An 11,833-nucleotide genomic window follows, 5' to 3' on the forward strand; every position below is an offset into this window, starting at 1 on the left:
CTCTGCCTCCCAAGTGCTGGGATTAAAGGCATGCGCTACCACGCCCGGCTAATAGGGATTCTTGAAGATTGAAAAAATGAATCACTGCATAAAAGAGTACAAATAAAGGCAATGTTTGACTGGTAATGTCACATAATTCTTTTATTAATAGCCCATATTTGGACAAATGCCACATCTGTATTTATAGTCTACAATTTTTGGAAAATTAAATGAGTAAACTAATTTTATGTTGTTTAAGTAAAACACTATTTGACAACCTTACAGCAGCAAGTCATTTTTCTTAGTTTTTTTCCTTAATAGCATCTTCTTTAACTCTTTTTTCTTCTTTAAGACAGTGAGATGGAAGAAACTTAAAGGTTTGTTATGGTAGCTGGATTGATTAATCAATTGGTCATGTTAAAGAAGTTATTTTGAGTGAAAGCTTCCTGCAGGAGGAAGTTAGCCTGATTAAAGTCAATCAGTTCATACCTTTGACACATTTCTGCATCAGAACTGAAAATGAAGATTTCATTAGTTCTTAGAAAGTAAAGATCATGCATATGTAGCAGAAAATGGCCTAGTCGGTCATCAATGGGAGGAGAGGCCCTTGGTCTTGTGAAGGTTCTATGCCTCAGTACAGGGGAATGCCAGGGCCAGGAAGCAGGAGTGGGTGGGTTGGGGAGCAGGGCCTGGGGGGGGGTTTGGGGGACTTTCAGGATAGCATTTGAAATGTAAATGAAGAAATTATCTAATAAAAATTGTTTTTGAAAAAAAAAAGAAAGTAAAGATCAGTTAAGTAAAATTTTTTTTCCCTTAAAAAACACACTAGGGGAGGTCAATGGGAGAGGATTAAGAGAAGCATCAAGAAGAGGTCTTGGTTGAAAGGCAACAGGTAGTTACCAAGGAAACAATAGAGACATCACAACAAACAGCAAGAACAACAATAAAAAACAAATAGATCTTTTATCTTCTGAGAATTGGGAAGTGACATCTCTGAAGAAAGATGTAGGGGTCAGACCACCAGCACTAAGAAGACCCAGCCATCTATGGGCTGTAGGCTTCCATCTAGTCTGTCTCCTGGTGACTTTCATGTGATCAAAATGGAGGCCAAAGATGAAAGATGGAGCCTGGTTTTGGGAATGAGATGTGAATGCTCCATTGGACATGATGTCTGTTATCTAATGATATCGGTCCGGGGTTTGAACCTAGCTTGACCAGAAAACAGACTACCTTTCTTGGTCCCACAACATGATAGCCTTTGTTCCAGCTTAATGTTTTAATTAGCACTCTTTTTATTGATTGCTAATTATTTTATTAAGGAACCAAGTATTTTGGCAAGTGCATTGTTGTGAATGTTACTACAAAAAATTATGGGTATTACTTTTTAATCAGAGTGGAAACCCATAATTTAGTCACATTCTTTCTTCCTCCTCCTCCTCTTCTCCTCCTCTTCCTCTTCCTCTTCTCCTCTTCCTTCTCTTCCTCCTCCTCTTCTCCTCCTCTTCCTCCTTCTCTTCTTCTCCTCTTCCTCCTCTCCTCTTCTCCTTCTCTTCATCGTCCTCCTCCTCTTCTTCTCTTCCTCCTCCTCCTCCTCTTCTCTTCTTCTTCTTCATCCTCCTCTTCCTCCTTCTCTTCTTCCTCCTCCTCTTCTCTTCTTCCTCTTCCTCCTCCTCTTCCTCCTCCTCCTCTTCCTCCTCCTCTTCCTCCTCTTCCTCCTCCTCCTCTTCTCCTCATCTTCCTCCTCTCCCTCTTCTCCTCCTCTTCCTCCTCCTCCTCTTCTCCTCTTCTTCCTCCTCTTCTTTCTCCTCATCACCTTCTTCCTTTTCCTAGTTAATACTTTATTTATTTTTTATGTGTATAAATATTTTTGCCTGTATGTGTGTACGTGCACCCTGCACATGCTTGGTCTCTGCTGAGGGCAGAAGAGGACACTGGATTCTCTGGAACTGTAGTGAGGTTGCTTGTAAACTGCCACATAGGTGTTGGGTACCGAACTTGGGTCCTTTGCAAGAGCAACCAGTGGGCTTAACTACTGAGCCAACACTCCACTGCACTTCCTTATTTCTTATTTCCTTGTTTCATGTGCTCATCATTGCCCTGGTTTGGTTTCTGCTGCTGTAATAAAATGATCTGATCAAAAGCAACTTGGGGGAAAAAGGCTTTATTTGGCTTATACTTTCATATCATGGTCCACCATCGAAATGAGGACAGGAACTCAAGACAGGAACTCGGAGGCAGGAGCTGAAGCAGAGACTATGGTAAAATGGGGCCCAGTGGCTTTTTCTCCACGGCTCACTCAGTTTGTTATTTTTATATAACCTAGGGCCACCTGTCCAAGGGAAGGCGCCAGGCCCTTCCACAGCAATCATTAATCAAGCAAATGCCTCACAGACTTGCTTGAAGGCTAATTTGATGGAGATATTTTTCTCAGCCGAAGTCCTTGTTCCCAGATGACCCTATCTTGTGTCAAGTTGACAAAGAAAAAACAACCCAGAACTCCTAACAAAACAAAGCAAAAGCTAGGACAATCATTCTAGAAAGACATAAATCTTGGTATAGCACAACCATGTAAAATGTAAACTCCCACGTAATCCAGCCAAATTGTATCAGTAACATCTTATGTAGCAGGTATGACTTTAGGGACTCATTGAAAATTGCATTCTGAGCACTGTATGAGTCTAAATTGTACAAAGTTATACTACTTGAAGGGATGGTACTCTCTCCTGGAGCCATAGATTATCTATCAAAACCTCCACTGTCAGGCACGGCCACAGGGCCCAAGGATCTTCCAAAACAATGTAAGCTATTCTTGTTGCCCTTGGTTGCTTCTTAAAACTCAAAGATAAATCCTATTGTTGAAGGCACCACATACTTCAGACACAGGACTTGGACAACTCGACCTGGAACTGACCTGCAAGTTTTGACTCTGAGTACCAACTGTCATCTGAAGGTGCCATAAAAGCTGCCTAGGGAGAAAAGCAACCAATAGTTCATCCCAGTTGCAAAGCCCACGAACCACAATAGCGAACACAGCAAGATACACTTAGAGGTGCAATAGTGGCACTTTTGTCTTAGTGGTAACCAACAGCCACATAATGAGACTTAAGACTTGCTTAATAAGAGGGAATCCATGCCTGGTACTGGAAACCTATTTAACTATCTCCCCAAAACTGCATCATAAGATGTAAACTTTGTGGTATATTTGCATTTTTATAGCATTTCTATATATCACCTCTGGATATTAGGCTAGAAATGTCTAATAATACAAACACACAGATGATCTTGACAAGTATAGCTGTGGGAGATTCTCCTACTGCAATAAGTTAGACACACACAAGGGTTTTAGGTTTGTCCTTATTGCCATGCAATGCTATGTTTTCTAGACAGTTCTTCCTTGAAAGTCTAATGCAAATATGTGAAAAGCAACATAGGGGCAGATTTTAAAGAGCAAATATTCTTTCATTGTATGATTCGTACATTTTTTTCTTTTACTTCGGTGTCACGAATTCCTCATAGGAGATGACGAAAGACCGTTAGTGATGACTAAGTTTGGATTTTTATGTTTTTTTTTTGTTTTTTTTTTTTCCAGAACATCGAAAACAGCATTTGGGTTGGGGAGGCAACTTAGTTATGCATACCATGCAAACATAGAAGCCTGAGTTTGATTACTGGGACCCATATAAGGAGAAAGTTGGCCCCATATAAGCTTACACTTGTAATCTCAGGACTGGGGAGGACGAAATAGATACATTGCTAATGCTCACTGACTGGCCAGCCTGGCATGCTTAGTAAGCTGCAGGCTTATTAGAGATGCTGTCTCAGGCAACCAAGGGGGACACCATTTGAGGAATGACTTCTGGTGCACATACTCGTAACACCCAAGAACACACACACACACACACACACACACGCACACGCCCCCCCCCCAGACGAAAACAGTCTTGGTAGATTAATTCAGGTTTGTTTGTTTTTTTAAAGTCCACACTTTGTCAGGAGATTCATGGCTGAATTTGGCCTCCTTTTTCTTCACTATCAATGAGAGCTAATATCTGAAATATTGTATATGGTGACATTTTCCTATGGTATTCCATTTAGTTCGTGTTGCACTTGAGAATCTTTTAAACATGGGAATCAAAGAAGGGGTTTTCCTCATATCATTTGCAAGCTCCTATCTTGGAGACATGGTGTTTTTATGAAGAAGGAACAAAACAAATCTCCCAAACCAACAACCAAATGAACAAAACCAAAACCAAACCCCACAAACATACAAACAAACATACAAACAAACAAGGAACTCAGCCCACTTGGAGCTCTTTAAAGGCAGTGTTCAAAAATACAAATAGAAACAGAGAAATGCTGTTATTTAACAACTAGGGCAACTTTCATAGTAAAACATGGTTACCCACAGTTCTTTTTTAAAGTTGGCATCATCTTTCAAGTACATGAAGCACTTCTCTAGGTGGTAGATAGCTTCTGGGGGCCAACTCATGCATCTCTTAGCTTTGTCTTTATCTACATGAATTTAATTCTTGTCTAATGATTCACTAGGACTTTGTTTTTTCCTTACACAATAATTGATGAAGGCCACATTCTAAAATAACAAGGTCCATGGCCAAGGGACTGTAAGTAAATGTTGCGAGTGACAGGGCAAGGAGATGGGAAGACTTCCAGCCTTTGTTCTCACATTACCCTGTGTTCAGGAAACTGCTCCCCAGGGAATGAGAGCTGGGACTCCCATACTGTCACGAGAGGGATAGGCTTGCTTCACTTTAAGCTACTCTTGTTTTCACCGGTTAGGAGGTATTTGCTGTTACTTTGAAACACCAATTAGTTAGTGCCTGTGAAGCTCTTTGAGAAAGAAATATATCCACTTTATGTGATTCAAGGGCCTTATTATCTTTCTGTTATTTATAAACACCTTGAGGTGCAATTAACTTTGTTTTTAAAAATATATTTTGTTTGAACTTCACAGGATGCTGTTATTATCTTGTAAGTTAGAGAGGCTTCTGAGAGCTATAATTAGATTAGAGTAACCAGAAGGGATGGGAAGGAACCACGGTGGAGCTCAGGGATAGGACTTAAGAAAAGACATGAACAAGGATGGACTGGCTATCAATGGCATGAGGATGGAAGCCGATAACTATGAGGAACTTCTCTGAGAAGGGAGAAGATTTCATACCTCTATCATAGGCCTGGCACTCTGTTGGCCAGAAGAATTCGCAGCACAAGATGGAGCTCTGGTGTGTGCATGTGACTTCAGCAGCTCTGGTTGGGACCCTGACTGACTTTGTTTCCGACGAACCCTGAGGGCTTTGACAAATCACCTATACCATTGGATCTGTTTTACACCCTTGAAAACAGATGGAAAAGTAGTAATTTTTTAGGAATGGTGTGGACATTAGAAATAGTGTGTGACAAATGCTACCTGCTGAGTCCCACTGGTTATGGGTGTTCAGCAAGTTATAGAGACAATTGTGACCATTGTGTGAGTGGTGGCATGAGTGCAAGATGGAGAAAATAAGACCAACCCCTGTAAGCATCATTTAACAAGTGTCACTTGCAACTGGCCTTGAATGACATTGATTGAATTTGTCATAGACATTGGTTGTAACATACTAACTCACTAATTGTCTAAAGAGCCACCATTTGTATTTAGAAAACTCAATGGGAAGAATAGCATTGGTACGACAAGGGGAGGCAAAGGCAGGTAGAGAAGAACTTTAGGGTGTAAGGTGGCCTTTTGACTTTTAGGTTATATTGTATGAGGGATAACTTACATTAGAAACCCTGGTGCTTTGCCTTATTCAGGCTTGGCTCTGCTGTCTGATGTAAAGATGAATGAAGTGCCATTGGAGGAAGGTTTAGTGTAATTGTAACACATTTATTAATAAATTATTAGAACGTGAGGATAACAATCTTTTTGGCATGTGTAATGAGTCTTTCTCTGTGACAAACCTCAGTTTTCTGACTTATGCTATGACTGTTCTTGCAAGAATGAAAAACACATTTTTTTTTGAGACAGGGTAGCCCTGTAATTCAGCCTTGTAGCTTAAACTAGCTTGGAGCCTGTGTTAGATTCCCAAGGATTAGAATTATAGCTCAGTGTCACCTAACCTGACAAATATATGAATAGAAAATTTAAAGTCAGGCACATGTCTATAATCCCACTACTGTAGATATTGATGCAGGAGAATCAGAAGTACAAGGTTAGCCTCACCTACAGTGTGAGTTTGAGGCTTTCTTTCTTTCTTTCTTTCTTTCTTTCTTTCTTTCTTTCTTTCTTTCTTTCTTTCTTTCGAGTGAAATGACTTTTATTTTCTCATAAAGTCCAATTTTAGATTTCTTTAGAATACTTCCATTTTATTAAAAGCAAAAACCAATTAGTCCTCAGATTCTGAAGCATCCTTATCTTGACTAATCTGGAAATAATGAAGTTCGTAAGTCTTCTTGTCAGATGCGACCACATGAAGCTAATCACGGAGATTATTCTTCTTAAGGTATTTCTTGGTAAGATATTTCAGATACCTGTTGGAGAACCGTTTCTCAGAAACAACTGTGATTTTATTCTTCAGGCATTCAGTGTGAACAACATTTCCAAGATTTCCAGTTTTTCCATTGACTTTAACCTTCTCCCGAAGAAACTGTTCAAAACTTCCAGAGTCAAAAATTCCAACTTCTACTAGATGAGTAAGGTCCAAATGAAACCTCCAGGTTGACTTCTTAGGTTTCTTGTCTTTCTGTGGCCCCATGTTGAGCTGCAGCCGTGGGAAGAGGACTAGGAGACCCTTTCTTAACCCCCATATCGTCAGGGTTTTGTTTTGTGTTTTTTTTCTTCACAGTTTTTAATCTCTATCATGGAGCGTGAGATGATTAAGATAAATTAAAAATCTTATTATAACGATGTTCCTTGTTATTCATTACTTTGCTTAAAGAAAGGAATAGAGCTGCCCTTAGGGGTATGTCTCAGCTATCTATTGCAGTTTAATAGGCCTCCTCTACAGCTTAGAAGTCTATGACAGTAGTCATCTGTGGACTGAATTCATGTGGGTGGTTCTTCTGGCCTTCCATGATGTTATTCTTATAGCTCCTGTTATTTTGAGATATTCTTCAGCTGAAATAATCTTCAATGATTCTTCTCAGATGTTGGTCACTTCAGCTAAGTTGCCTGGGACAGCTGGAAGCTGGGTGGACATCTTTGACCCTCTGCACAGAGGTTACTGTAAAAGTGAAGAGGATTTCTTTTTTAAATCTTACTTAGTGGCTTTGAGCTTCAAAGAAGGCAAAAGCAGAAGTGACCCTGGATTTTAAGGCCAAGATGTCAGCCAACGCTGGCCAAGTTCCACTTTCACTACTTTCTGTTGATTTAAGGAAAGTCACCCTGCCAGGTTGATTTCACACTAGAGAGTAAATGGACTCATCTCTCTATGGGAAGAATGGCAAAGTGTTTGGGCTGTTGTTAGTTCAACACAGAATGCAAAACCTATGCAACATATACTAACAATCCCTAAGAATTACTATTAAACTTATAAATCGAAGGTCAGCTGGAAAATGTGACATGATACAATTCCTAAGGGCCCAATTTCAAAAGGACAAGTTGCTAATCATGCCTAGCCCAAGACTTAAAAAACTTAGATCAGCATTGTCTATCAAATGTTAGAGTAGACTGTGGAGAGAATATGAATGTTATAGAGTCCAAGCAAATTTCTTGTAGTCCAAGAATTTAAACAAAGTTATGGTTATTTGTATAGGTGTACAACATGGGCTGGATCATCTCTATGAAGAACTCATTTTGACTTCAGTTGAGGGAAGGATCATGGAAAGGAAATACATTTTGTAAGGAAGGCTGAAAGCTGGAGAGCATTCAAGGTCTGAGAGTATTCAGCATATGCATGCTAGTAAGGTTCTTGGAGCAGTGCATGGGAGGTTCAAGGTATTAAATGAGCTTAGAGTTCAGGAAGAATTGAAGAGTCTATAAAACATAGTTTACCAAGTTTTCATTTTTTTCCCAAAGAAGAAACTTCCCAATGGATTTACTAAAATTGTGTTCTCATTGGTCAGAGTAAGACTTCTCTGAAGGAGTGTTTCTACTGAACTAGAATAAGAAACAGCTTTCCTATGAAGTGACTAGTTGTTAACATAGGAATGCCTGGCTTTCCCATTAAAGATGGTCTCTATATCCATATACAAGGGGTGTGTGTGTGTGTGTGTGTGTGTGTGTGTGTATGTGTGTGTGTATGTGTGTGTGTGTATCTGGCTATAAAATATGAAGAAACAGACCAATTTATAGATGCCAAAAATGGTTAAGGATATTGCTGGGCAGAGGTGTCCATTTTGATGTATAGACCTCAAGTATCTATCTATCTATCTATCTATCTATCTATCTATCTATCTATCTATCTATCTATCTATCTATCTTGGCAGTTAAGAGCATTGGATTCTCTTCCAGAAGTTTCTACTTCAATTCCCATCAACCACAATGTAGTTCACAACCATTCTATAATGGGAACTGATGCCCTCTTCTGCCATACACATGCAAGAAGAGTACTCACATATATAAATATATAGATCTTAAGACATATATAATTATCTAGTATGTATGACTAGCAGTCACTTTTACTGTGCCTTTCTTTTCTTCCTCGTTCCTCTCCCAGCTATGTGGGCATTTTCTTGGTGAGAGGAGATCACTAGATTGTGTTGTTGCCTGGTCTCCTTCGCTATTTTCAGAGTGCAAGTGTCAGGTGGCAGTCACTGCTGGGGTGTGTGCTTTATTATAATGCTGCCTTGTGAGGTCCAGCCTGCAGACCTTTGGCCCCGGGGTTGGCAGAAACACATCTTTTAGTCATTCTTAGTTGTATTCTTAGTGTGAGCTTAGGTTTCACAGCTTGGACTTGCTGAAAATGATAGGACCGTTCTGAGGTGCCAACACATCTCACCATGTCCCCACAGCAGTGCCAAGACAGGCAGAAGTCATCATGAAACTGACTGATTAACTCTAGCTGATGAAAGGAAACCTGCAGAGAAGAGACTTTCCATCGTGTGCCCATCCCGGCTGCTGCTGTTTGGTACTTTTCTCTCTGGTTCCTTGTTGACCACCCAGTGTCCACTGATGGCAATATTTCCACCTCCAGTTTCTAAATGGAAAGCAACCACACCATGTTTGTTAAATAATCCAAAATTTGGATTTTGTGTGTGTGTGTGTGTGTGTGTGTGTGTGTGTGGCAGAGTCACTTTTTTCTTTCTTCAACATACTCGAATTGCAATTCCTTTATTTATTTGAAGAAAGTTTGTGCATATAGCAAGACTGCAAAACACCTAATTCAATTTAACATGTCCTGCCTTGGGGACAGAACAGTTTTAAATGTTTCTTAAAAAGTGTCTTAAGTGTTTTAGGGCACACTAACCTTTCAGTGTGTAGCTTGTTTCTTTCTGTGAAAGATTCATAGGTCTTAGGGCTATGTCACAACTCTTGGCTCTCCTTTAGTTGGCTCACTTATTGCATCACTAAGATAGTAACTAGTCAATGAGTTGAAAAGACATATTGGTCTCGCATACCCCAGTCATCAAAAACTAGATTTCCACTTCAATACAATGCAAACAAAAACATCACTGCTGTCAATTTTATGCAATTCATTTATGGGACTCTGGATGGATCTATCCCCAAAACTAGCTTCTGGCCATCTGCGTGCTTCTGTTGAGGTAGAGTTTCTCTTCTGAGATGTCATTAAGGCACAGTGGAGGTAAATCAATAGCTGTTACCTCACAATTGTGGTTTTTCATTTGTTCCACTGATCTGATGAAATGACTTCTTAACTCATTTACCCTTATTACAAAGGATACCTCTGGCCAGCAATGTCCCCGGCCATTTGTGATATCCGTAAATGTGCCTTGTTTTCCTTCCTCCTCCTGTTCCCAGTACAATTTTTAGAAGGAAGCTTTTTCTCAGACATGTTCTACTGTGGTGGATAGCACAAACTATGGGTGGCCTACAGGAAAAGTAGTCTCTTTGGGTTGGAACCTGAGAGAAATGTGAGTGACTCTAAAACATTTTTGCTTGAGAGACAAATTGTCTGTATCAAGGCCTGTTCCCCAGATTCTGGGGACCCTGTGCTGGTCCTTTTAGAAACCTGCTTTCCGTACGTGCATCTGAGTAAACTCGAGAGAGTGAACCAGTGTTGGGTCTCGCCCGCCAGCCTCTAAGCATTGTATTGCGCCCCTTACAGGCACGTTAAGAGTTGCCCCCTGGAATCCTGGATACAGCGTCCTCAGACCGCCCACTGTCAACGCCCACTCGTCGCCCGGACCAACCACCAATGTCGTCACGCCTACTCGATTGGACCCGCCTTCTGGACACAGCTCTGCTGAGGATCAGACCGCGCGCCATTGAGAGATTGAGACATGCGCCATTGGGACGGCGAGACACACTCAGCAGAGACAATGGGACATGTGGGAGAGGGTTGGGTTCTCCCGCGTGTTATTAATAAATAGTATTCTTTCTTGTAGCTCATCTCTATTTTCAGGAAGTTTAGCTCTGCAGTACGAACCCACCCCAAGGAGTTTTCTGCCCACGCAGACACAGCGCCGGTATGCGTGTGACGCAGAGAAACATTACAAACCAGCATTAACAAAATACCCAAGACAGTCCCAAAGCTTTTAATGTGGCAAAACTGAGCAGAAAGGGACAATTCTCTGATATCTGTGTTGGGCACTCTACCTGGAGTCCCTGTTTCCCTTTTTGCAGAGGTCAAATTTCAATTCTAGTCCCTCAGAGAACAGTGATCATCTCACAGTTGAGAAAGACATGGGGAATAGCTTAGGTAGGACAAGAAGATCAAGAGGCCAAACAACTTCTCTTGAACTCAGACTGGTTTCAGTGACTTAGGCAAAGAGTACAGCTTTGGCTGCAGATAATTCTGGGATTGATTAGTGCAGGTACGCGAGACAAACAGCTCCTGGCTTAGAGCAGCCTGTATGCTTCTGGCTGGTGATTTGCAGAGGAGTGGTATGGTGTCAGAGAAATTTGTCATTAATCATGCATAAGAGAACACAGAGAAGTGGGGTGAGGGGAGAGTGGAGAAGAAAGGAGAGGAGCAGTGAATTAAGATTTGGGTTATGCAGAGGGAGGCGAATTTCTGAGTTAGAGGCCAGCCTGGTCTACAAAGTGAGTTCCAGGACAGCCAGAGCTATACAGAGAAACCCTGTCTTGAAAAAAAAAAAAAAAAAGAAAAAGAAAAAGAAAATGTAACATGAAAGGATATAGGTACAGAGACAAAATTTAGAGCTAAGGTGAAAGGACGGACTATCCAGAGACTACCCCATCCGGGAATCCATCCCATCATCAGCCATCAAACCCAGATACTAATGCACATGCCAGCAAGATTCTGCTGAAGGGACCCTAATATAGTGGCCTCTTGTGAGGCTATGCCAGTGCCTGGCAAACACAGAAGTGGATGCTCACAGTCAGCTATTGGATGGAACACAGGNCCCCCAATGGAGGAGCTAGAGAAAGTACCCAAGGTGTTGTAGGGGGCTGCAACCCTGTAGGTACAACAACAATATGAACTAACCAGTACCCCCTGAGCTTGTGTCTCTAGCTGCATATATAGCAGAAGATGGCCTAATCGGCCATCACTGGGAAGAGAGGCCCCTTGGTCTTGTAAACTCTATATGACCCAGCACAGGGGAAGGCCAGGGCCAAGTAGTGGGAGTGGGTGGGTAGGGGAGCAGGGGCGGGGGGGGGTATAGGGAACTTTCGGGATAGCATTTGAGATGTAAATAAAGAAAATAATAAATAAATAAATAAATAAATAAATAAATAAATAAAAATAAAGTCCTCTACCAGCATCGTGAAAAAAAA

The 11,833-nt window shown here is 41.1% G+C and overlaps 1 pseudogene; it reads right to left on the bottom strand.

Annotated features, from left to right (window-relative positions):
• Window positions 1–6,359: 6,359 nt before the first annotated feature.
• On the bottom strand, window positions 6,360–6,728 carry LOC110329197 (annotated as a pseudogene).
• Between the last annotated feature and the right edge of the window lie 5,105 nt (window positions 6,729–11,833).

This window comes from Mus pahari, chromosome 11, assembly GCF_900095145.1.
Source record: "Mus pahari chromosome 11, PAHARI_EIJ_v1.1, whole genome shotgun sequence".
Classification (NCBI taxonomy): domain Eukaryota; kingdom Metazoa; phylum Chordata; class Mammalia; order Rodentia; family Muridae; genus Mus; species Mus pahari.